General features: G+C 41.4%; 1 protein-coding gene and 1 long non-coding RNA gene across 5 annotated transcripts in view; one reads left to right on the forward strand and one right to left on the reverse strand.

The window, feature by feature from the left end:
• The window catches only part of LOC128263953 (meiosis regulator and mRNA stability factor 1-like), a 518128-nt gene that overhangs the window by 418483 nt on the left and 71749 nt on the right, over positions 1–27896 (forward strand). The gene's annotated exons all lie outside the window — the stretch shown is intronic.
• Positions 17153–24316, reverse strand: LOC128263956 (uncharacterized). 2 transcript variants are annotated; one of them, XR_008268608.1, is made up of 3 exons: positions 23552–24316; positions 22364–22467; positions 17153–17719 (listed from the first exon to the last, which is right to left on the reverse strand). It is a non-coding gene; the product is annotated as an uncharacterized LOC128263956 (long non-coding RNA). The 2 variants fall into 2 exon arrangements; XR_008268607.1 differs by lacking the exon at positions 23552–24316 and having other exon boundaries at positions 22364–23370.

Raw genomic sequence — 27896 nt, forward strand, 5'->3', positions numbered from 1 at the left:
TTGAATTTTCATTAAGTAATTGTGAAGAAGAATTTTCTGTTTGGGCATTGCGTTTTGGTTTTCTAATAAGATTGAAGCTTAAAGTTTTTGATTGAATTCATTATCATAAGCAGCAGCACCAGCACCAGCAATTTGTCTTATCTTATATATATTTCTATTTAAGCTTTTTGTTTTTCTCAGTGGGGCATTTAAAATGCTGTTATGGTTGCCTGTACTAAGTTTTTTTCGAGTAACCCTTAGTACTGGATGAGATGTGTTGAAATTAAATTTTTCAAATGATTTTTATTTTGTTGTTATTCTTGTTGTTCTTGTTGACACTCATTATTATTGATGTTGTGGTTTGTCCTGTATACTGTTTGTTTATCATAAAATTTTCTGAATTACATTCAAAAATTCTAGACGTATTTTCCAACATATTAATTTAGTCTATTTCATTCGACTTCATGCTCTTTAATTTTTAAATTTCACATTCAATTTTTTTCTTAATTTTGACATTGTTGGTGTTGTTTTTGCTGTGGTTGTTATTCGTTTTAAAGTCAATTATTTGCTGTAGATTTTATAATAAGCTGATCCAGAGAGCTGATCAATAGCTAATGTAGAGTTCATTAATAGCTGATGTAGAGCTAATCAGTAGCTGATGTAGAGCTGATGAATAGCTGATGAATAACTGATGACGAGCTGATCAATATCTGATCCAGAGCTGTTCAGAAATGTTAAATCTATCGAGTTCTTTTCTATATCGACCTTTGTCAATAAAATTATCTTTTCTTATGACAACAATTCAAATTTATGCTTTCAGCATTCCCCACAAAATTTTAGAAATTGTGTATAAATCACATTGCCAATGACCATATTCATATAGTTCGATATTATAATTAAATCGGCATTGTCTCGTATTAAATGTTTTGGTATTGTTGTTTAAGTTTGACAAAGATAGAAAGAGTCTATATGTTTATGACGTCCATAAAAAAATAATATCTTATTGGTGTCTGTTTATCACAGATAACATCATCAAATATCTTTAGTGAATGTATCTGGACTAACAACTTTTTCCTTGTCTGAAAACGTAAACAACTGTATTCCCTTAATTGGCTTAATCAATTTCATCAAATATTGATACTTGGGCTGATACAATGATTTTGAATAGATGTAAATATTTTGTAATTTAAGTCTATTGGGGCTTTCGATTAAACTTATCATAACATTTATCTTTCCACAATTAGATGGTCCCACAATTAGAGCACATATCGAATTGGGCACCAACGGGCTATGTACCATTTTATTACTCCTCCTGCTCACCAAAAATGTGATCAACATTGCTTACTTTAGTTTGATTAACTACTAATGAAACTATTATAAGTTTTTGCGTATATATTAATTTTTCATTTAATATGTGTTTGTCAACGAAACGGATAGATATATGCACACACACACTGGACAACAGAGTGTGTGTGAAGTGGCAGATGAAGGGTGCGTCGCGCTGGCATTGTCAGAAAACCCAGCCAAATCGTTCGTTGTGGCGGCTGCGGACGTGCCATGGACGACTGCACGGATGCGCGTAGCAAGTAAGACAACTCACCTGCTGAAGCCTGATCTCCGACTCAGTTTTCCAGGAGCACGGACCGGGTCAGAGGAGAGAGAACTTTCGCGGAACTTTGCTCTCTTTGCAAATTTTATCGCTTTGTGCGCCACAGATGTGTGCGGGGGCATCAACATTGTAGTCCGTTTGGCTTAACCTAAAAGTATACCCTTTTTAGGGATAAACTTTAAGTTACCTAAATATAGATAAAGTACGACCACCATTCTAACTCTACGAGCTTTCAAAACATTCCGTTAAGCAATGATTAGATTTCTCTTCACCCGGTCTATAAAGGCTTATAGTACAAAGTAAAAATACATTAAAAAAAAACTTAAAAGATTTAAATTTGCTGTGCGAACCGGCTAGGAACCGCTTTCAATTAGCTTCACGGTATTCCAAGTAGATCTCGTCCAGATGTATTCTCGTCAGAATCGGAGTGGCAACCGCTCGGATTAAGGTGCCACTACAGACGAGCGCTACAAGTTGGACGTGAAAAAGAAATTTTTACTTACGCTGCATATAGGTTATATCGGCAGCGGAAAAGAAAAAAATAAGAAAACCTCATAAAGAAATTAATAATAGGAAGAGCTGCGCCTAAAAAGCATTTAAACTTATATACATTTTTTGTTGTATAATTTTGAGGTAATATTTTTTTTTGATATTTTTTATTGAGGTTCCACTGTGTCCTAGTGCGCTAAATAAATAAAACATGTAAAAGTGAAACCAAAAACAAAATATATATTACAAAAGTAAACGCAAAATGGCATACAGATAAAGTGAAGTAAAGAAAAAATAAAATGCAAATAAAACTAATTTTAAAGAAATACAAACTCAATTCATTGCGATTAAATCCCTCTTTCTTATCACCAAACTCTAAAAATGCGTCATAACATTTACATAAACAGAGCTCACACCGGCAAGAAATCTTTTGGACGTGGAGAACATATGTAAGTGAACTTAAAACTATTTTATACTTTCCTTAGATTTAGTTTTTTGGTGATTATAAAGTGAATAATAATAATTATAATAATAATAATAATAATAATAATAATAATAATAATATAATAATAATAATAATAATAATAATAATAATAATAATAATAATAATAATAATAATAATAATAATAATAATAATAATAATAATAATAATAATAATAATAATAATAATAATAATAATAATAATAATAATAATAATAATAATAATAATAATAATAATAATAATAATAATAGTAATAATAATAATAATAATAATAATAATAATAATAATAATAATAATAATAATAATAATAATAATAATAATAATAATAATAATAATAATAATAATAATAATAATAATAATAATAATAATAATAATAATACTAATAATAATAATAATAATAAAAAAAAAAATTATAATAAATGATAAATGATAAATAAGTGAAAAAACAAAAACAAGAAAGGAAGCAAACTTCGGCAAGCCGCAGTTCATATACCCTTGCAGCTATTGCTAAAACTAAATGTTCTTGAAAACATTAAAATTATGATTGACTTGCATGTATGTTTACATTTAAGCTATTTGAAGCTTATTTGATAGTTCCTATGGCAGCTATATGATATGGGGAAAACAACCAAAATGCCACCCTTTAATTTTGAAATATAAATTAAACGCACGATAGGTTCAATTGAAATTATTTATTGATTTTATTAGCTGTGCTCGGAGTTGCAGCGATTTTGTATAACTGACTTGCCGAAAGCTTGACTTCAAATTTGTGTACATGTTTTTGCTGTAGCTCAGCTGAATAGACAAATCTAGCGAGATAAGAAAAACGAAGAACAAAGCTGCATAACAGCCCTGCGTTTGCAGCGCACACCTATTAGCATTTGACTAGGTGCTGGCGGTCTGCTCTAAACATACTCCCCCCGTGGAAGAGGCACGGTTCCAACCATGGGATTCGATGGGCAGAGCGGCTAGTTTGGTGACGGCCCTTTTGGTAAGACCTGTAGCTGTCCGGACCACAGCTACTCTGACGACGCCGTCCTTTCCGGGTATGACTTCATGGATGCCCCCAAGCTGCCATTTCATTGGTGGAAGGTTGTCCTCCTGAAGCAATACAACACGACCAATTTGGATGTTGGATGTTTTGATCCGCCATTTGCTTCGTTCTTGCAACAGGGACAAATACTCTCTGCTCCATCTTTTCCAGAAGTGCTGCTGCATTTGTGTTATTCTTTGCCAACTGCTTAACCGGCCTTCGCGAAGATGAGTAACGTCAGGAAACCTTGTGTAGCTGGAACCTTTGAGGAAATGCGCTGGCGTTAGCACCTCAAAATTTTCAGCGTTTTCTGAAATTGGACAAAGCGGACGGGAGTTAAGAATGGCAGAAATTTCATATGCAAGAGTTCTTAGTTCATCAAGGGCTAAGATGGCTGCACCGACAACTCGGTAGAAGTGAAATTTTGCCGATTTTACAGCCGCCTCCCATAGACCACCGAAACGTGGGGCACGCGGGAGTATGAACTTCCAATCAATCCCATTCGCTAAGCAGGAAGAAGTTATCGAAGCCGTGTGCGGTTCGCTCAAAAATAACTCCTCCAGTTCCGCTAGCTCTCGTTTAGCGCCAACAAAGTTTGTCGCATTATGGACTGCCTCTGAGGCTAATGAATCTTCTCAAGGCTGCAATGAAAGAATCCGTTGTGAGATCCTGGACGACTTCCAAGTGCGCAGCCTTCGTCGAAAAGCAGACAAAGACGGCAATGTAGCACTTGTGGAGTGCTTTGTTCCGGGCCTCTGACTTGTGATAGAACGGGCCACAATAGTTCACTCCTGTGGTGTGAAAAGCTGGGTTACGCTGAACTCGATCTGCTGGCAGGCTACCCATCACGTGTTCCCAAGCCACAGGCTTCATCCGAAAGCATCTGACGCATTTGTTGATGACGCTAGCCACAAACTTTCGGCCTCCAAGTGGCCAATACCTTTGCGTTAAGCAGCGAGCAACGCCTGTGGCCCTGCGTGGAAGTATTTCTCATGATAATAGACGATAATCGCTCTGGTGACCGGATGATCCTTGGGTAACAATATCGGATGCTTAGTCTCGAAGTCCAAGCTCGCATTTTGAAGCCTTCCACCAACACGAAGTAATCCCTCAGAGCTAAGTATTGGCCTCAGAGGTACAATCCGCTCGATACCACATCCGCCGGATTCAAGTCTGTTGGAACATGATGCCAAGCCATTCCTTTCGTCATTTCCTGGATTTTCGCGATTCTATTAGACACAAATACGTTGAATTCCCTCGGAGGCTGCCGAATCCAAGCCAACACAATAGACGAGTCCGACCAGCAGTGAAAGCTGCAATCAAAACCTTTGGTTTCCTTAACGTTTACGATAAGCTCAGCCAATAAACACGCTGCTGAAAGTTCTAATCTTGGTATTGTTAAAGCTTTTAAGGGAGCTACTCTAGACTTGGCGCAGAGTAAATGTGCTTCAGCGTTGCCATTGGCCTCCGACCGCAAATATAAGCACGCGCCGTAAGCTGCTGTGCTAGCATCACAGAATCCGTGCATCTCGACGGAAGCCTGTGATTGCATTACGAATCGTGGAAATTTTAGGTTCTGGACGATCGACAACTGAAAAGTCAACTCCCCCCAAGACGAAATAAGGGGCTCTGGCAGTGTGTCGTCCCAATCCATGCTAGTGCTCCATAGCTTTTGCAAAAAAATTTTGGATTTTGTCACAATGGGTGCTATTAAACCAAGCGGATCATAAAATTTCGCAATTGTTGACAAAACAATCCGTTTTGTTGCTCGTTGACTTGATAAAATTTGTGCAAAGTTAAAGTGAAGATTATCCGAAGATGGATCCCAGACCAACCCCAAAGCTTTGGCGATAGCTGATCCGTCGGGGAATTTAATCAATTGCTCTTTATCGCGATCCTTCTAGAGCGCTTGCTTCATTCGAACACCCTTTTCGGATCGGAAAGTGGCCGCGCGCCAGTAGATTAGATCGTCCACATAGAAATCTCTACGAACGATTTTTGCTCCAACTGGAAATGGTTCCTCTTCATCATAAGAGAGCTGATGTACGGCTCTTATAGCCAAGAAGGCAGCCGACTTGGTTCCATAAATTACTGTGTTTAGTTTATAAACACTCAATTTATCTGTGGAGTTCTCTCGCCAAATGATACATTGCAAAAAGTCATCAGGGTACGGAACACGAACGGCGGTACATCTTGCAGATGTCTCCACAAAGAGCTACTTTAAAAAACCTAAACCGAAGCAAAATATTAAATATTTTTTGCTGAATTGTTGGTCCTGCTAGAAGCAAGTCGTTTAGAGCTATCCCAGATGTAGTTTTTGCAGAACCATCAAAGACGACACGAAGTTTAGTGGTAGTGCTTTCAAGCTTTTGAACAGAATGGTGAGGCAAGAAAAATTGTGGCACCGCTAAAACCCTTAATGCGAGAGACATGTGGCCTAAGTTGAGGTATTCCTGTAAAAATGCCGAATACTGCGCTTTCAAATTGGGGTTTTTATTTAGTTTTGATTCCAAACTTTTAAAACGACGACGGGCCAGACAGTAGGTGTCACCTAAAGATTGGAATCCTAAAGTGGATAAAAGGCGAACCGAATATTGACCATTCTCCAGCCTAATGCAATTTTTTTTGAAATGCTGCTCGCATCGTAAGTCCTCGGCCAGCATCGATGGTTTTTCTGAACTTATGTCTTCAATCTCCCAAAACCGCTTTACTACGGCAGCAAGTGTGTCATCATCTGAATGATCAGCAGGATCCCTGACTATGGCAGCCAAGACAGATGTGCGATTTAGCATACTTGGCATCCCTCCAGAAACTATCCAACCAAGCTTGGTGTTATGAAGCGTGGGCAAGGTGCTATCCAAATTAATTTTCCCTTTAGCGATTATTTCGAAGAACAGACCAGCGCCAATTAAAAGATCAATTCGTTGTGACTGGTTGAAATGAGGGTCAGCTAGCGAAATGTTTTGTGGCATCCTCCATCCTGTAGTAATTATATTGAAATTTGGCTGGTAATCAGTGATACTATGGTTTACAACAGCTGCGAATGACGCACGATAGCTTGCATCCCGTGATTGCTCCAGAATATCGACTGCCTTATCAGAGTTCATGAAAGATTCCCCTATTCCAGAAATTAGTGTGTGCGATTGTCTAAGTTTCAAATTAAGTTGGCTAGCTAGGCGCGTAGTAATAAAGTTTAACCGAGAAGCTGAATCTAATATTGCTCGGCAAGGCATAAATGCACCAACTCTATTTTTTACGTAGATTATAGCAGTTGGAAGCAGCACGTAATTCATTGGCATTGTATTTAAGGTTTGTGGTGGAGAGTGCGTTAAATGGTGATTAGGTTGTGATAATGGAGATGGTAATGGCTGAGAGCTTGTAGATGGGTCGGATGATGGAGTCTGAAACTGGGGTCGATGGTATGGATGACTCTGGGATAATAATAATAATAATAATAATAATAATAATAATAATAATAATAATAATAATAATAATAATAATAATAATAATAATAATAATAATAATAATAATAATAATAATAATAATAATAATAATAATAATAATAATAATAATAATAATAATAATAATAATAATAATAATAATAATAATAATAATAATAATAATAATAATAATAATAATAATAATAATACTAATAATAATAATAATAATAAAAAAAAAAAAAATTATAATAAATGATAAATGATAAATAAGTGAAAAAACAAAAACAAGAAAGGAAGCAAACTTCGGCAAGCCGCAGTTCATATACCCTTGCACCTATTGCTAAAACTAAATGTTCTTGAAAACATTAAAATTATGATTGACTTGCATGTATGTTTACATTTAAGCTATTTGAAGCTTATTTGATAGTTCCTATGGCAGCTATATGATATGGGGAAAACAACCAAAATGCCACCCTTTAATTTTGAAATATAAATTAAACGCACGATAGGTTCAATTGAAATTATTTATTGATTTTATTAGCTGTGCTCGGAGTTGCAGCGATTTTGTATAACTGACTTGCCGAAAGCTTGACTTCAAATTTGTGTACATGTTTTTGCTGTAGCTCAGCTGAATAGACAAATCTAGCGAGATAAGAAAAACGAAGAACAAAGCTGCATAACAGCCCTGCGTTTGCAGCGCACACCTATTAGCATTTGACTAGGTGCTGGCGGTCTGCTCTAAACATACTCCCCCCGTTGGAAGAGGCACGGTTCCAACCAAATGGGATTCGATGGGCAGAGCGGCTAGTTTGGTGACGGCCCTTTTGGTAAGACCTGTAGCTGTCCGGACCACAGCTACTCTGACGACGCCGTCCTTTCCGGGTATGACTTCATGGATGCCCCCAAGCTGCCATTTCATTGGTGGAAGGTTGTCCTCCTGAAGCAATACAACACGACCAATTTGGATGTTGGATGTTTTGATCCGCCATTTGCTTCGTTCTTGCAACAGGGACAAATACTCTCTGCTCCATCTTTTCCAGAAGTGCTGCTGCATTTGTGTTATTCTTTGCCAACTGCTTAACCGGCCTTCGCGAAGATGAGTAACGTCAGGAAACCTTGTGTAGCTGGAACCTTTGAGGAAATGCGCTGGCGTTAGCACCTCAAAATTTTCAGCGTTTTCTGAAATTGGACAAAGCGGACGGGAGTTAAGAATGGCAGAAATTTCATATGCAAGAGTTCTTAGTTCATCAAGGGCTAAGATGGCTGCACCGACAACTCGGTAGAAGTGAAATTTTGCCGATTTTACAGCCGCCTCCCATAGACCACCGAAACGTGGGGCACGCGGGAGTATGAACTTCCAATCAATCCCATTCGCTAAGCAGGAAGAAGTTATCGAAGCCGTGTGCGGTTCGCTCAAAAATAACTCCTCCAGTTCCGCTAGCTCTCGTTTAGCGCCAACAAAGTTTGTCGCATTATGGACTGCCTCTGAGGCTAATGAATCTTCTCAAGGCTGCAATGAAAGAATCCGTTGTGAGATCCTGGACGACTTCCAAGTGCGCAGCCTTCGTCGAAAAGCAGACAAAGACGGCAATGTAGCACTTGTGGAGTGCTTTGTTCCGGGCCTCTGACTTGTGATAGAACGGGCCACAATAGTTCACTCCTGTGGTGTGAAAAGCTGGGTTACGCTGAACTCGATCTGCTGGCAGGCTACCCATCACGTGTTCCCAAGCCACAGGCTTCATCCGAAAGCATCTGACGCATTTGTTGATGACGCTAGCCACAAACTTTCGGCCTCCAAGTGGCCAATACCTTTGCGTTAAGCAGCGAGCAACGCCTGTGGCCCTGCGTGGAAGTATTTCTCATGATAATAGACGATAATCGCTCTGGTGACCGGATGATCCTTGGGTAACAATATCGGATGCTTAGTCTCGAAGTCCAAGCTCGCATTTTGAAGCCTTCCACCAACACGAAGTAATCCCTCAGAGCTAAGTATTGGCCTCAGAGGTACAATCCGCTCGATACCACATCCGCCGGATTCAAGTCTGTTGGAACATGATGCCAAGCCATTCCTTTCGTCATTTCCTGGATTTTCGCGATTCTATTAGACACAAATACGTTGAATTCCCTCGGAGGCTGCCGAATCCAAGCCAACACAATAGACGAGTCCGACCAGCAGTGAAAGCTGCAATCAAAACCTTTGGTTTCCTTAACGTTTACGATAAGCTCAGCCAATAAACACGCTGCTGAAAGTTCTAATCTTGGTATTGTTAAAGCTTTTAAGGGAGCTACTCTAGACTTGGCGCAGAGTAAATGTGCTTCAGCGTTGCCATTGGCCTCCGACCGCAAATATAAGCACGCGCCGTAAGCTGCTGTGCTAGCATCACAGAATCCGTGCATCTCGACGGAAGCCTGTGATTGCATTACGAATCGTGGAAATTTTAGGTTCTGGACGATCGACAACTGAAAAGTCAACTCCCCCCAAGACGAAATAAGGGGCTCTGGCAGTGTGTCGTCCCAATCCATGCTAGTGCTCCATAGCTTTTGCAAAAAAATTTTGGATTTTGTCACAATGGGTGCTATTAAACCAAGCGGATCATAAAATTTCGCAATTGTTGACAAAACAATCCGTTTTGTTGCTCGTTGACTTGATAAAATTTGTGCAAAGTTAAAGTGAAGATTATCCGAAGATGGATCCCAGACCAACCCCAAAGCTTTGGCGATAGCTGATCCGTCGGGGAATTTAATCAATTGCTCTTTATCGCGATCCTTCTAGAGCGCTTGCTTCATTCGAACACCCTTTTCGGATCGGAAAGTGGCCGCGCGCCAGTAGATTAGATCGTCCACATAGAAATCTCTACGAACGATTTTTGCTCCAACTGGAAATGGTTCCTCTTCATCATAAGAGAGCTGATGTACGGCTCTTATAGCCAAGAAGGCAGCCGACTTGGTTCCATAAATTACTGTGTTTAGTTTATAAACACTCAATTTATCTGTGGAGTTCTCTCGCCAAATGATACATTGCAAAAAGTCATCAGGGTACGGAACACGAACGGCGGTACATCTTGCAGATGTCTCCACAAAGAGCTACTTTAAAAAACCTAAACCGAAGCAAAATATTAAATATTTTTGCTGAATTGTTGGTCCTGCTAGAAGCAAGTCGTTTAGAGCTATCCCAGATGTAGTTTTTGCAGAACCATCAAAGACGACACGAAGTTTAGTGGTAGTGCTTTCAAGCTTTTGAACAGAATGGTGAGGCAAGAAAAATTGTGGCACCGCTAAAACCCTTAATGCGAGAGACATGTGGCCTAAGTTGAGGTATTCCTGTAAAAATGCCGAATACTGCGCTTTCAAATTGGGGTTTTTATTTAGTTTTGATTCCAAACTTTTAAAACGACGACGGGCCAGACAGTAGGTGTCACCTAAAGATTGGAATCCTAAAGTGGATAAAAGGCGAACCGAATATTGACCATTCTCCAGCCTAATGCAATTTTTTTTGAAATGCTGCTCGCATCGTAAGTCCTCGGCCAGCATCGATGGTTTTTCTGAACTTATGTCTTCAATCTCCCAAAACCGCTTTACTACGGCAGCAAGTGTGTCATCATCTGAATGATCAGCAGGATCCCTGACTATGGCAGCCAAGACAGATGTGCGATTTAGCATACTTGGCATCCCTCCAGAAACTATCCAACCAAGCTTGGTGTTATGAAGCGTGGGCAAGGTGCTATCCAAATTAATTTTCCCTTTAGCGATTATTTCGAAGAACAGACCAGCGCCAATTAAAAGATCAATTCGTTGTGACTGGTTGAAATGAGGGTCAGCTAGCGAAATGTTTTGTGGCATCCTCCATCCTGTAGTAATTATATTGAAATTTGGCTGGTAATCAGTGATACTATGGTTTACAACAGCTGCGAATGACGCACGATAGCTTGCATCCCGTGATTGCTCCAGAATATCGACTGCCTTATCAGAGTTCATGAAAGATTCCCCTATTCCAGAAATTAGTGTGTGCGATTGTCTAAGTTTCAAATTAAGTTGGCTAGCTAGGCGCGTAGTAATAAAGTTTAACCGAGAAGCTGAATCTAATATTGCTCGGCAAGGCATAAATGCACCAACTCTATTTTTTACGTAGATTATAGCAGTTGGAAGCAGCACGTAATTCATTGGCATTGTATTTAAGGTTTGTGGTGGAGAGTGCGTTAAATGGTGATAAGGTTGTGATAATGGAGATGGTAATGGCTGAGAGCTTGTAGATGGGTCGGATGATGGAGTCTGAAACTGGGGTCGATGGTATGGATGACTCTGGGATAATGTGCAGTAATGAATGGTGCTTCATGCGACAATGTTTACAATGAGTTGACTTACATTGCTGCAAGCTATGACCTTTGCGTAAACAGTTGAGGCAAAGGTGCATTTTCTTTGCTTCCCTATATCGAAGATTGGGACTCAAGCTTAAAAATCGGGAGCATTTTGGCAAATAATGATCTCTTGCATCGCAAAATAGGGAAATTGGATGGTATGAGTTAGTAGCAGACGTAATCAGTACACTTGGGTTATATCTATGCATGCTTTTTCCCACCTGATGGTGTGGTTTTTAATTACCACAGCTTGGTCCAAGTTTTCCATCATCCGGCACCTCTTCTCCAAAAACGACTCCATAGCATCCCAGGTAGATAGCTCCGAGATTGACAAATCATCTTCCCATTTTTCACGGGTCCTTAGATCCAGCTTGTGTGTCACGATATGAATGAGAAATCCATCCATAATTTGTTGTGTAGTGGCCAGGGTACGGATTGCTCGAAGATGCGAATTCATCCAATCGCTGAGCTCCCAAAGACCCTTAGCTGATCCCTTCTCGACACCTTTTAAACCAAATATTGCCTGAACGTGTGCCTGAAAGTGTAAAACTTTATTATCAAATCGATTAATAAGTAAATTTAAAGCCTTTTTATAATTTTCATTTGAGGGCTCGAGCGATCGTATGGTTTCCAAAGCCACGCCGCCTAAAGAGGACCTCAAATATTGTAATTTTTCAATATCACTTAGCTCGTCATCATTTCCAATGACCGTGGTAAAAGTTACAATAAAGTCCGGCCATTCTGGGTACGATCCTTGAAAACGAGCAATCTCTAGATTTGGCAATCGAGGTTTCCTAAATTTGAAAGAAAGATCCGCATTGTTTATAATATCAAAGGATGTAGAATTGGCAGCTATGGAACCCTGAAAATGCAGTTTGCGCAGAGTTGCAAGGGCCCGATTTACTTTTGCCTTTAAATCCATTAAGATTGCGGAAAATTCAAACCGCGTATCTTTACTAATCTCCGAAAAGTCCAGTTTTTCCAGCGAAGTCTGTGCAGAATCGAATTCCCATTCCAGCCGCCTGAGGACATCAGATTCATCAAACTGCTCATTAGCTCCAGCAGTTAAGTAATCTTTCATTGCGTTTAACTGCCGCAAAACGAACGCACTTTGGCTCGGTAAAACTCGATGTCACTGGGAGCATCATTTTGAGGCTGAATCGCGTCTCCTGGGTTAACCATTTTTTTTATATTTTTTTTTTAATTGTCTGACCGGATTCAGAGGGCAGGAAACACCCTATGCCTATTGCCGCGCAAATGTTAATGCACCGAGCGTCGCCAACAACGTAACGGAAACTTTGACTTTGTTTTTGTTTTTTTTACCGAAATTTTTGCCTAGCAACAGCGCATTGACTTGGCAAGGTAATGTATGTGACCATACACATACACGGCTATTTACACATATATGTATGCAATATACGCGCTTAACAACAATTAATTGCGTTTCCTTTATGTTTAATGTTTGCAGCACAACACAGATTTGCTTCTTTCACAGCGCGAAAATGCTCAAAAAAAACAAACGGTCGGCCGGAAGCGCGCACATAAAGTGTTCGTGTGTTTGTGACTGAGATGCAGCAAACGACAGCGAAAATAAGTTATTGCTTAAACGATATTAAAAATGTTAAAAATCGACATGCAGACTCCAATTTAACGAATATCACGTCGGGGTCACCAAAATGTTTATGGGGAAAACAACCAAAATGCCACCCTTTAGTTTAGAAATATAAATTAAACGCACGATAGGTTCAATTGAAATTATTTTTTGATTTTATTAGCTGTGCTCGGAGTTGCAGCGATTTTGTATAACTGACTTGCCGAAAGCTTGACTTCAAATTTGTGTTCAGGTTTTTGCTGTAGCTCAGCTGAATAGATAACGCGACAAATGTAGCGATATAAGAAAAACGAAGAACAAAGCTGCATAACAGCCCTGCGTTTGCAGCGCACACCTATGAGCATTTGATAAGGTGCTGGCAGTCTGCTCGAAACAATATCGTTTTCCGATTTTAATAAAATTAAAAGCGTAATTCTGAACTGTCAAATTATTATTTAATCATAAAGAACTTGTAAAAAAATTACAAAACTAAAAAGTTAAATTAAAAAAAAAAATTTTTAATTTTTTTTATTGTTCTAAGGGAGCTTTAAGTTATAGTCGTCCGATTTTGATGAAATTTAAAACGTAATTATTAGATATTTAACAATTACTATATCTCAAAGAACTAAAAAATAAAATTAAAAAACACCAAAGGTATAATTTTTGTTATTTATTTTTCCGATTGTTCCTATGGATTTTAAACTGTAATTCTGAAATATTTTACCATTATTATATCTCGAAGAACTAACAAAAAAAAATAAAAAACACCAAAGTTATAATTTTTTAAATTTATTTTTCCGATTGTTCCTATGTGAGCTATATCCTATAGTCGTTCGATCCGGCTCGATCCGACTTATATACTACCTGCAATAGAAAGACAACTTTTGGGAAAGTTTCATGCAGATAGCCTTAAAACTGAGGGACAAGTTTGCGTAGAAACGGACGGACAAACGGACATGGCTAGATGCTGATCAAGAATATGTATACTTTATAGGGTCGGAGATGTCTCCTTCACTGCGTTGCAAACTTCTGACTGAAATTATAATACCCTCTGCAAGCTCCCACACAGTATGACAGTCATTGTTCAGTGCTTTTAACACCGCTCACATAAGTATGACTACACTTAGAAAAATAATTATAAATAATATTTAAAAATGTATTAAAAAGAACAAATAAATAAAATAATTTGCTTAACTCTGATGAACAATATTTATCCCAAGCCTCTGGAAACTCTCAGCCAAAAAAGATGTCACAATGGCAGAATCTATTCAGCCGTCGATAGCCGAAACGCTAAGAGTAGCTATGTTAGAACAATCACGTATTCATGCAGGAAGCATGGCCAATCAAACCCAACTAGTTCTCACTAATTCAAGCTATTTTTGATGGCCTTCGAATAAATTCCGATTTGAGTACAAATGCAGGCAGAATACCACCTGTAGCTGTGATAGAGCAACAAACCCTGCAGCAATTTCTTAGTTTGTGTGGTAACGGGCAGACTCCTAACAATGGACATAATCACAATCTTAGTACAGCAGCTTTAGATATTCGTTCGGATCGTGTAAGTCAGAAAATGGCTAACTGGAAGATCAAAGAAGAAAGTGCACGCAAACAGATTGTCTGCAAAGCAATCAATACCGATTCGTCGATCACTCAAATCGTATAAATCAACCAGCCGAACACATTTTCCCAGACTTATCTTCTAATCACCCATCTGCGTCACCAGTAGTACATAAAACCGTTCAAAATGTCTTCAAACTGCTTTTAAAAACAATGCTAGTCGGAAAAAAAGTTACTCCTTGCCTCATAGTAGGCATAAAGCACGAAGTGCGCCCTTATGGCCAAGTAGTCCTCTTTAATAAAAGAGTTAATGGGTTAATGGATTCTGGGGCTTCCGTCAGGTGCATAGGAGGTAGTTTTGCATCTGAACTTCTTTTTGGTGGTCCAAATTACAAGCATGTAAACAAGTAAGAACTGCGGACGGTAAAATCCAAAATATCATTGGTGGAGTAACCTATAGAAACGAAACTAAAACAATTTCTTTCTGGAGACCTCTCCCTCGGGCTAGACTTTTGGACAGTTTTTGATTTGCTACCTCTACACCTTATCTTTTATGAAAGCAGTCAATTTATTCCCTAAATTTTCTAAGCAACGACTAGGTAGGACTTCATTAATTTTCCATGTTACTGATGTAGCCGATACTAAGGGTATCAAACAGCGTCACTATGCCGTGTCGCCTGCGGTGGAGAAGCAGAAGATGTATGATGAGTTGATCGGATGATTGCACTGGGAGTGATTCAAGAGTCAAACAGCTCATGGTCGTCTCCTGTCGTTTTAGTGAAAAAACCTGGAAAGGTTAGGTTATGTATTTATAGTAGGAAAGTTAACGAGGTTTCTTTGAAAGATGCCTATCCTATGCCATTTATCGATGGTATTCTGAGAAGATTACCAAAGCTGAATACATTACAAGTCTTGATCTGAAAGACGCCTTTAGCAGATACCACCTAATAAAAGATCTCGCGATAAAACTGCCTTTACGGTGTGGTTAAGCCATTTGGATTAAGCAATGCCCCCTGTACCATGTCGCGTTTGATTAACAAGATAGTGCCAGCACAATTGCGTAATGAGGTATTTATATATCTGAATAGTTTATTGATTATATCCGTCTCATTTGAACGCCATCTTGAAGTTTTATAATAGCCGCTTCCCAATTAACTCGAGCAAATCTCACTATCAACTAAATCACTAAAAAAACAAGTTTTGCCGTCGATAAGTTAAATATCTGGGGCATGTTATTATAAATGGTACAATTAGCACTGATCCTGACAAAATATTGGCGATAAGAGATTTTCCGACCAGTGAAACAGGAAGGACGGAGTGGTATCACACGTTTATTAGGAATTATTCTGATATATTTCTCCTATATAAGATACCCTTTAGTCTAAAGGGAAGTTTAAATAGACCGAAGCAGCTCAGCAACATATCCCGATTTAGCTTTGCCATTCTTATTGCACTGCGACGCCAGTCATGTAGGCGTTGGAGCGGTGTTAATGCAGATTAATAGATGATGATGATGAGTTTGACATCGCTTTTATGTCGAGAAAACTTAACCAGTGTCAGAAAAAATATACAATCACCGAAAAAGAATGCTTCGCAGCTGTTATAGTAGAAAAGAAATTTGGGGCATACATAGAAGGACAAAACTCAAGCTGATCTTAGTTCTCGTCTGGCTTGCTGGTCCCTAAAGCTATAAGGTTTTTAATTCAACATACAAAACCGAAAGGGCAGCCAAAATATAGTACCCGATGCATTCACTGAAAATTTTTATGTGTACCTACATACGCCCTACCACATGTTTAGGCACCCAATTCCACACCAAGATCAAAGCGATCTATGGCCTCATATTGGTTGCTCAGCAGATGGATAGCTGCCTTTATTATTAGCCCGTCTATAGGAAGAAAAGCTTTCAATACCTTCACCTTGGCCCAGCGCTCCCACCACCCGGCAACAATTGCTGTGCGAACCGGCCCGGAACCGCTTTCAATTAGCTTCACGGTATTCCAAGTAGATCTCGTCAAGATGTATTCTCGTCAGAATCGGAGTGGCAACCGCTCGGATTTAGGTGCCACTACAGACAAGCGCTACAAGTTGGACGTGAAAAAGACATTTGTACTTACGCTGCATATCGGCAGCGGAAAAGAAAAAATAAAAAAACCTTATAAAGAAATTATCAACAGGCAGTGCTGCGCCTAAATAGCATTGAAACTTATACATATAAGTTAAGGCCTGTCATGGCCGGGGGGGTGCGAAGCTCCCCTATATTACCTTATGGTGGTGTTCATCAGCAGCATCTTGCTCACTTGTGTTTGTAGTTCTCAAAAAAGGCAACAACTTTATCTTCGGATTACGTTATAATTTTATTGTGATAGTCTAATATTAGGTCCACACTGTACTGCGGTGGTTACAGAAGTGAGCTCTTAAATACTAGTGGGTTGGCCTCTTAACCAACTCCGGTCCTCCGGCGTCAGCATGCCGTTGGCAGACGCGGAAGTACCGTAGCCGACGGCAGCGGTTTTGGTTGGTCCGGATGTGAGCGCTGCATTTTATCTAGCGCAGTGGTAGGGGCGGCGGCTGTTGAGCTGAGGCAGCTAGCGGGCGGTCAACAGTCTTTCGCTTGCTTGTTGCTGCCGTTGCTCTTCTGCCGCTGACGTTCTGGCGCTGCCGCTGTCGTTCTCGCGCTGCCGCTGTCGTTCTGTCTCCATCGTCGCGTCGCTGCCGCTGCATCGCTGCTGTTGCATCTCTGCCGCTGTTTAGCTGCTGCTGCCGCCGTCGCTATTGCTGGTGCTGCTGCTGTCGCTATTGCTGGTGCTGCCGCTGTAGCTCTTGTGGCCCAGCGGCCGGGTCATTGCAGCCACTTGAGTTGGTGTCGTCTTCATGTGACCACTTGAGCGTAATGTTGTCGCTGTGTGGCCACTCGACTTGAATGTGTACGATGTGGGTGGCCGAGGGGTTGAATGAGAAGGGTCGTCGTCGGGTATCGTGGATGTCGAGAGGGGGTGAAGGGAAGGGGGCGCTAGCCGGTGTTAACTCCTCCCCACCACAAGATCTGTGTCCCACAGATTCTTAAGCCTTTGTCGGTTCGAGGTTCGCAGGTGGGTCTCGCAGCCTTGGGATCCCTTTGGTTGATGTTATCTTCCTCCAAACAAGGTAGATTGCTATTATGATGGATACTGTTATAATTATTTCTGCGGAGAAGGATATTAAAATTTTATTAGACATAGTTGATAATTTTTTCAGGTTCTCCATGCTGAAGTCATGCACGTATTTCAGTGATAGTTCGTAACCCGTTGTCGTTATTTGGGTCAAGACCGCTGGCATTGCCATCAAGTGCGTTGACGAATAACTGCTGAAATTCCGGTCACCGATTGTGACCGTTTCGTTGTCAAATTGTACGACGTAAGAACCTTCCAGGTGGTGTTCTTTTTTTGGAGTGGATATTGTGCCATTGAAGTTCGTCAGGAAGATTGTGCCGTCATCGATGAGTTCCACCGTTTGTTGGTTTATCCTAAGATAGTCGCATGCAGCTTGACCTCCTTTAAGAAGTCTTGGAATACAGCTATCCTCCTCCAGTTTGTATAGGTCCTTTTCTCGGCAGACAGTTGTATTGCCGATGGATACGCAATTCCCAAGAAGGGCGTATGTTTCCACCTTATTCATGGCCAGTTTGTTGTACTTCAGCACAACCTGTTTGCCGTCGGATACCGTTGGGTAAATTAGCATCAGTCGGTATTTTTGGTCCATCACCTTGGGCATTGTCACGATATACAGTAATGTAGTTCCATTCGTGAGGATTGTTGGCCGGGAGAATTCAACGGCTTCGACCACGTTCTGATAAGGAAGGCTTTCTACCTCTGTCAAAATTTCGTCTACTTCCTCGTGGTCCAATAGATTCGTGTTGACCACGTCAGTCTTTGCCAGTTGGCAGGCTCTTAGTATTTCACTGACTTGGTCCGCTATTATTATTGCCTTGTGGAGTACGGCGGTTGTGACATGGAAATCGCCGTCTATTGCGTTGACTCTTCCGATGACGTCGTTTAATCTCTGGAGTGATTCGTGTGTTGAGTCAAAGAGTTTGGTATTTATCCGGATCTGCTGGTTATTGTTCCTGGTTATGTCGTCTTCTGTTTTTAAGATCGCGTTCCAGTCAGACCTATCAGGTGACCCTGCTACCCATTTCCAGGCTGATCCTAGCCAGTCGATTGATCGTGGCCTCCGTGCTGGTGTGCCATCCATGCGTGAGATGCCCTCTGATGCGTGTTGCAGGTAGTGGAAGACCAAAGCATTGATCCGTTGGTCGGTGATTATCGTAGCTTCGTTGGTTGTTTGGTCGATGACTTGTTTAATGCGGCCTAGATCGATAATATGGGCCAGCTTAAAAACACCGTTGGTTCGCCAGACGGTACCCTGTTGTAAGGGGACAACTGGTGCGTCATATTTGAAAATATGAAGTGCGGTCGCTACGTAGAGCGTGGACACGCTTGTAGTGCCGAAAAAAAAGGGTAATAAATTCTTATAGTTAGGTGATTAATAGTTCTTAGTCTAGATATTTCGTGTAGTTGTTGTTTGTATTGTTTCTTAATTTTTGGTCTTAATTTTTTGGTATTAAGCTAAGTTTATATTATTTTGAAAGTTTTATATTCGAAATTGTTTAATTTCATTACTTTAATTTAGGTTCTCTTATTTTTTTTTATTTAGTTTATTTTAGTTTATATGCTCAGTATTGATATTGTTTTAGTTCAGTGTGTTTCTCTGTTAGGTTTTTTTGTTTTTAGGTTTGTTAATTTTTTTGTGTTTAATTTTTTGTTGTGAATTTTGTGTTAAGTCTGTTAGTGTTGTAAAAAAATTTTCCTGTGTTTTTCTTATGGGTCTAGATTGGTTTTGTGTTTTTATTGTGTTTCTCTTATTTTTATATGTCTTAATTTTTTGTGTTCTAGTTTGGTTTCCTTTATTTTATATGTTTAGATTAATTTTGTTTTTTTTTTTTGTGTTAGCATTTGATGGTATTTTGGTGTGGTTATTTTGTAATTATTTTTGAGCTTGTGAAACGTTAAATACACTTTTCCCTTTTATTATTGAAGTGACATTTAAAAGTTGTAAAATTTCAGGGATATCCTGTTACCAGCCTACTGCTAACGGCGGGGGTGCTATTTGTGAGCGTGAAAAATGATTGTATTTATTGCCCATAAATTAACTTCTCAAGTGAGACTTATGGAAAATTTTTCCAAGTTGACCTGGAGTCTAGCCTTCTTCAGATTGTCGAAGACAGCTCGAAGGTTTTTCCAGTGGCTATCATAGTCTTCACTGAATACTATTATGTCATCGATATACACGTAGCATATCTTGCCAATATGCTCCCTTAGTACGTCGTCGATCATCCTCTGAAATACCGCGGGGGCGTTTTTTAGTCCAAAAGGAAGACGAAGAAACTCGTACTTGCCGTTTAAAGTTGAAAATGCAGTTTTCGGGTATCAGATTCCAGCATGTGGATTTGGTGGAATCCCGATGTCAAGTCGAGGGTGGTAAAATATTTTGCTTTACCCAGGCTTGCTAATATGGAATTAATATCTGGTATTGGATAAGAATCTGCAATTGTGATGGCATTCAAGCGCTTGAAGTCGATGACCATGCGGTATTGTTTTTCTCCGTTCGGCTTAGGTTTTTTCGGTACTACCCAAACCGGGGAGTTATATGGGCTCTTTGATGGTTTAATGATCCCATCCCGCAAGAGTTCTTCAATTTGTCTATCCACTTCCCCTCTCATGTTTGTAGGGTAGGGATAGCTTTTTGTGTATATAGGGTCTGAGGTGCTAGTGCGAATCTCAGCCCTGATGCTCGTGTCCACGGCCTCTCCGGGCGAGAGTGGCTCGAATATCCTAGAATATTCGCGAATGAGAGCATTTAACGCCTCCCTAGCAAGCTCAGGGTGCGTTGCGTCTAATAAAGGGTGTAAATTTTTGAATTTTTTGCCAGTAGGGGTATCTTAATATTGGGTGTTATTGTCAACAGGTCATTTTTTCCTGTCGATCAGGGCTTTTAGGGCTTTCAATGTGTCGTCCCCTATAATGCCGTCGAAAGATTTCAGACCCGGGAGTACAAAAAAGGTGAGAACAGTGTTGTTCCCCATTGGCTTAAAAAATTGTCCTGTGATACAGTGTGTGATTTTTATGTTATATCCCCCAGCGGATTGTACAGAAAAAGGCGTTAAAAGTGTTTTTGAACCGGCGGAGTTTTTGGGGCTAATAAAATTATTGTTAGCGCCGGTGTCTATCAGGAATTGCAATTTCGCCCCATCCCTGGTCTCGTATTCTATGTATGGTACGCTTGAGAGGCATCGGTCATAAAATTTTGACCCTTTTTGTTGATGGGTCCTAATTCTTCCATATGAGAATCTACTTCTATTCCCTGAGATGAGTCCTCAAATTTGCCTGTGTTATCTTGGTTGTCATTACGATTGTAATAGGGGTCATCTTGTGATTCCTGATGATATTCGGTCGGGGCGAGGTACGTTGGTGGTGCAGACGTAATGTGGTAAAGCTTTTGGGCCTTACGGAATGGGTTTAAATTGGAGTTGGCACTTGGGCTTCGTTTGATGTCAACTGCCTCTCCCTGGCGCGAGTTGAAGCTGCCCCTATAGGTTTGGCCTGATTGATTAGGCTCGTGCTTAATTGCCGATCTGGCCCCCTGAAACCTGGGTGATCCGCGGCTGTTTCCATTTTGGGCGTAATTGTACGCGGAGCCAGTTTGCACCCTATGGCTGAATTGATGGGTTGGGGGAACTCTTTGTGAATTTGGTGGTCGGTAATTCTGATAACTTTGGAAATTAGTGTTGGGAATTTGCCTGAATGTTGGGACGCTTGCTGGGAGGTTCTTTGATTGCATTTTTTCCAGCTCTAAGCTAATGGAGTATGCTTCATGAACGTCCCCGGGTTTGCGTACAACTAGCAACCTAGAAGCGTCGCCTCTCAACCCTCTTATAAATGCGTTCAATGCCTTGTCTCTCTGACCTTGCAAGGAGGGCATTCGTGGTTTCTACGGAATAATTCATACCCTTTATGCGATTCATAATGAGCGAAACGTGATTGTTTACTCGTAAGTAAAAATCCTCTAACTTTTGGTTGCCCTGGGTCATTTGCGTTAATTCGTATTCTAACGTACCGAAATCACGTTTATCCGCGTACCGTAGAGCTAAAATGCGTTTGATTTCCGGCCAGTCGTCATCTCGTACGCTGTACGCGTTGAGCGCTGAGTCGGCGTTACCCCTGATTTTTTGCCTGATCTGAATGAGAACAGACCTATACAAAGGCCTTTCCCTAATGATTTCGTAGTCATCCACAATAGACTGGGCCCTATTCAGCCAAGAGACGTATTTTTCGGGGTCTCCCTCAAATGTTACTAATTCTTTTACACAATCTGGTATGACTGATGATTCCTTAAGCTCGTATTCAGTGCGTGGGTGTGTTAGTGGTAGCGGTATTTCCGCCACCGGGTTACGTTTCCCGAAATCGGACTCGAGAGTACCTATTCTATTCCCTACTTTCTTAGCCTCGTCCTTCATCTCTGCCATTTGGGCAGTCAAGATTGTCATGGAGGCATCAAGGCGTTTTAATACTTCCTTCATTTCCTCCATTTTTTATTTCCTGATTTTTTGCTAAGTTTTAAAAAAGAATTTCCTTTTGGTCAGGCCGTGTATTTTATTTATTTTTTTTTATTTTAAAAAAAGATTAGAGTGAAAAATGCAGATGGGCCTAACGGGTAACAGTTTGTCTCCTTACTATTTTTTTATGTTTTTTTATTTATTCAGGGGAAATTTATTTAAACGTTTCACTCACCCGTTGGTTTCTTTCTTGCTTCGCAAAGATTCTGTGGTTTTTTCCCAACTTGTGTGTGTTTTTTTTGCCGTTTTCTTGTAGTCTTGTGGTGTTCTTACAGAGTTCTGAAATTAAATTTTTTATTAGTATTTTGTTTTTTGAAAAATTCGTATGGTTTTGTAAGATTTTTCTTCTTGGGGCGTTGTGCGTTAATACTTTGTGTGAGTTTTTTCTTAGTGCGGTTATTGGGTACTGGGCGCGATGGTCCGTATTTGTCCGTTCTGGCGTTTTGCCTACTAAGGTACGGTTGCCACACAATCCACTGGGCAGCCCTTTTTGAATGCATTCCGCATTCGTGAGCCTTTCCAGCAGATTGCCACACACCACTTTTTGTTTTATTATTATTTTAATTTTATTATCACATTCGGCTTTTTTCCTAGTTTGAAACCCGGAACAACACTAAAAAAGAATTGGAAAAAAAAGTATTCCCAATTATTTTCCAGTGCTATCTCCCTTCTCAAACTAAAATAATTATTTTTTGTTGCCAAAGTCTTTTTCTCTCTCTTTTTTATAGTGCAATTTTTGCGCTCGCGATTAAGCTACCCACTTAAGTGGACTTAACGCCGCAGCGGGTTATTGTTTCTTTTATTTTATACAGAATTTTTTGTGCCCGCGAATACGCCACACTGAGAGGTGCGTGGACATATCGCCGCGGCAGGTTCACTGTTTTATTATTTTATTACAACTTTTTTTGCGCCCGTGGGGAATGCCAGCTGCGAAAGGCAGCATCCTCACCGCGGCGGGTAGTTGTATTACACACATTTTTGCGCACTTTCACACACACAACGCCGTGTTAAATACTTTGTACCCTTTTTTGGGTTTTTCGTTTCATTTTAATTTTTTCCCATTTTTGGGTTTTTCATTTCATTTTAATTTTTTCCCATTTTTGGGTTTTTTTTTTTTTTTTTTTTTTTTATATTTAATAATTATTCACAGGGTACCCGTAGCTTTTTAATTTTTTATGTTTTCTTGCTGGGGGGTACCCTTCTTCTCTTTTCCTTTTTTTCTTAACACATTTTTATTCTCTCTGTTTTTTGTCGGGGGGTACCCGCAAAAATTTGGGTCCCACTTTCGCGAGAAAGTGGAATCTGCTCGGGCGCCAGTTAAGGCCTGTCATGGCCGGGGGGGTGCGAAGCTCCCCTATATTACCTTATGGTGGTGTTCATCAGCAGCATCTTGCTCACTTGTGTTTGTAGTTCTCAAAAAAGGCAACAACTTTATCTTCGGATTACGTTATAATTTTATTGTGATAGTCTAATATTAGGTCCACACTGTACTGCGGTGGTTACAGAAGTGAGCTCTTAAATACTAGTGGGTTGGCCTCTTAACCAACTCCGGTCCTCCGGCGTCAGCATGCCGTTGGCAGACGCGGAAGTACCGTAGCCGACGGCAGCGGTTTTGGTTGGTCCGGATGTGAGCGCTGCATTTTATCTAGCGCAGTGGTAGGGGCGGCGGCTGTTGAGCTGAGGCAGCTAGCGGGCGGTCAACAGTCTTTCGCTTGCTTGTTGCTGCCGTTGCTCTTCTGCCGCTGACGTTCTGGCGCTGCCGCTGTCGTTCTCGCGCTGCCGCTGTCGTTCTGTCTCCATCGTCGCGTCGCTGCCGCTGCATCGCTGCTGTTGCATCTCTGCCGCTGTTTAGCTGCTGCTGCCGCCGTCGCTATTGCTGGTGCTGCTGCTGTCGCTATTGCTGGTGCTGCCGCTGTAGCTCTTGTGGCCCAGCGGCCGGGTCATTGCAGCCACTTGAGTTGGTGTCGTCTTCATGTGACCACTTGAGCGTAATGTTGTCGCTGTGTGGCCACTCGACTTGAATGTGTACGATGTGGGTGGCCGAGGGGTTGAATGAGAAGGGTCGTCGTCGGGTATCGTGGATGTCGAGAGGGGGTGAAGGGAAGGGGGCGCTAGCCGGTGTTAACTTATATATATATGTTTTTTTTAAATATATTTTTGTGGTAATATTTTTTTTGGTAGTTTTTATTGAGGTTCCACTGTGGCCTAATGAGCTAAATAAATAAAACATGTAAAAGTGAAATCAAAAATAAAATATATCTTACAAAAGTTAACGCAAAATGGCATACAGAAAAAGTGAAGTAAAGAAGAAATAAAATGCAAAACTAATTTTAAAGAAAAACAAACTCAATTCATTGCGATTAAATCCCTCTTTCTTATCACCAAACTCTAAAATGCGTCCTAACAGTTACATAAACTGAGCCCCCTCACACCGGCAAGAAATCTTTTGGGCGTGGAGAACATATATAAGGAACTTAAAACTTATTATTTTATACTTTATTATACTGTCGCCGCTCACATAACTATGAATACACTTAGAAAAATAATTATAAATAAAATTTAAACATAAATCGAAGTGAAAAACTCGAGGTTATAGTTGGTTATAAATCGTTATAACACAACTTTTTTGAAAACTTTCATCACAAGAGCACTCCTTAGACTCAAATAGGACTAGTGCTAGTTTCGTCTACAGGTCACCGCAGTCTCATCCGCTAGCTCTGACTACAGCGGCCGAACGGCGAAAACCTCTCTCAGGCTTTGCAAATTTTCGCGTTGCCATACACTTTTAGATCTTGAGCTTACATGCAGCTTTCGTCGTTTAAGCCTCTATAGAGTGTGAAAGTTAAATGCATTGCCTATTTGAAAGCGATCTGCTTATATCCGATATATAGGCTCGAATGCAAACTCGGAAATTGTCCGCCATTTATATGCATTTGCAACATGCGGCAAGTGTTAGGCGAGTAGTTCCATTTTTGATATTGTTGTTGGTTTTAGCGACCTTGTATTTTTGTATACATAAATCGAAGCGAAAAACTCGAGGTCATACTTAACTTCACGGCAGGGGCACGGACTCTGGAGGCCCAAAATCCCATTCTTAACAAACCTAACGAGGAGGTGGCCGCTACGGCAGTAAATTCAGCAAGCAGAAAGGAGAAAGTGATAGACTTTGCTGGAGCTTTCCTAAGTAGAAGAAAAATCTTGCGATCGCTTCACAGCAGCAAAGTGACGACAGACATGCTGAGCCGCAGGAGGGGCAGGATACGCCCAAGCGGCCAAGAGAACCGGGTAGCCATACCGGCTCGCACCGGAAAACGGCGCCAAAGAAGACAAAGGCAAATCGGCACCTCTCGTGCGCTGAGAAGCTGGCGGAGATTGGTTCGGTCCTTGATCGTCCTTGCAAATGTTCATCAGGTACGGCACAACAATGTGCAAATGAAAATGATGCTTGCGAACATGAAGGCTCTTCAGGAAGAAGTCAGTAGGGAACTGGAGAACGAAGTCGAAGCAGACGGTCGCTCCCTACCCAGAGAAGGAATCTATGACCCCAGCACCCCCAGCAATCGATGACAGGGGTTCCCAGGGGAACCAGTAACCAAGGTTCGCAAGCGGTAACCTTCTGCTCGAGCTCAAAAGAGATGGCGACAAGAGCGCGGCGCTGATGAAGCAGGACTTAGAAACAGCTCTGAACGGTGCAGCGGCTTTCCGAATCCTATCAGAGGATTCGAGAATGCAATTCCCGGCGGCTAGCGACTTGGACCCATTGGTAACGGCAGAGAACCTGTCAAAGGCGCTGGTGGATCGGTTCGCAGTAGCGGCGAGCACAGTGAAAGTTAGAAGCCTTCGACCCGCCTTCAGGGTTACCCAGGCGACAACAATAGGGCTGCCGCGCAATGAGGCCCAAGCGGAACTTGCCAAGGACAAGATAAAGGGGTCAAGGACAGCGACTCGAAGCCTAGGTGCTTTAAGTGCGTGGAGTTCGGTCACATAGCGGCTTGGTGCAAGAGCCTTGTAAATCACAGCGACTGCTGTCTAAAGTCGCGGGCAATCCGAACAAAAGGTATCGAGCTGCTCACAGCTGCTAGCATCAGCTAACAAAAGCGATGCGAAGCACATAATAGGAAGCATGAGATGCCGTATGAGCAACAAACCACCAGCGAAGTGAAGATCATCCAAATCAGCTTTAACCACTGCGAAGCTGTGCATAATCTGCTACGCCAGACCATGCGGAATTCTCAGGCGGACGTAGCGCTTATCAGCGAACCCTAAGAAAATACCTGGTACGGACTATATACTGGACACAAAGTCTGTCTAAAATCGTGAGTACTGGGTCCTTCTTCTTAGTTCGGGCGGAAATCAGCAACCAGTGCTAGTTGCTATCTCTCCAAGAACACTCAGCGGTCCTGGACGAGTTGGTAAAAGACGCAAGGGAAATTCGAAACGTGGTCATCGCAGGTGACTTTAATGCCTGGGCAGGAGAATGGGGCTCGGCCTATACAAACGTAAGAGGGCGAACTGTACAAGAAGCTTTCGCGTCGTTCTTCGCTATTCAAGCGTTCCCGATAGACTCTTAGTGAGATATACACGGCTACCGATCACAAGGCAATAATCTGTGATCTTACCGACAGAAGGCCTACCACAGCGCCACAAGCGCAAAGACGTTCCCGAAGACACTCCATCGTGATAGGTTCCTTAGGGAAATTAGAATTCCGAGCACTGGCGATAAGATAGAAAATAGCGTGGCGAGCATCACTCAATCAGTCGAGACGGCATGCAGAGTCAGCATGAAAGAAACGAGGAGTTACCACCGCCCCCGAAAGCCAGTCTACTGGTGGACCGACGAAGTCGCGAAGGAGCGCAGCAACTGCCTACGGGCTAGACGGGAGCAGCAAAGGCCGCCCAAATTTCGAGGTCACGAGGCAAGTGTACGAAAAAAACTCAAGAGGCTTATAAAAAAGTCGAAGAGAACATGCTTTCTGGAACTGTGCGACTCTGCTGACCAGAACCCATGGGGATGTGCCTATTAAATAGTTGTAATGTAGATAAGCCATGCTTAGCCCCTCAGAGCCGGGCGCGCCACCAAGATGAAGACTATTGTAGAGCACCTGTTCCCAACGGTGGCCACAACTACTCAGAGTGGGCATAGCATACCAGTAGCCACATGACCGATCGATTCCAGCCGGAAGAAATTCGAAAGGGTACTATGGATATGCCGTATTGTTAAGCACCAGGACTTGATGGAATCAGACATAGCGGTTAAGATGGGAATGGTAGAGCACCCTGAAGATTTCTCCAGCGCCCTCAACCAGTGCCTTACGGAAAGTACTTTTCCTGAGTGATGGAAGACCCAGAAGTTGGTGCTGCTACCCAAGCCGAAAAAACCACCAGGGGATCCGTCGTCGTACAGGCCGATATGCTTGATAGACCACATGGGAAAAGCACTCGAGCGCTGCATCAGCCACATACTGCTGAAAGCCATATCCGCTGCGGGAGACCTCTCACCAAAGTAGTTGGACTTTAGGAATGCGAGATCCTCGTCCGATGCAGTCGCGACGGTGACGGGCATTGCTTCGAATTGAAGGATCAAGAAGGCAGGGAGGCAGTAAGGAGTAGTGATTAGTCGTGACACAGAGTAATTTTCGGTGTACCTCAAGGGTCAGTACTGGGGCCGTTGCTGTGGAATGCAATGTACGACTGAGTGTTGAGGTTGT

Source organism: Drosophila gunungcola, unplaced genomic scaffold (genome assembly GCF_025200985.1).
Source record: "Drosophila gunungcola strain Sukarami unplaced genomic scaffold, Dgunungcola_SK_2 000033F, whole genome shotgun sequence".
Classification (NCBI taxonomy): Eukaryota; Metazoa; Arthropoda; class Insecta; order Diptera; family Drosophilidae; genus Drosophila; species Drosophila gunungcola.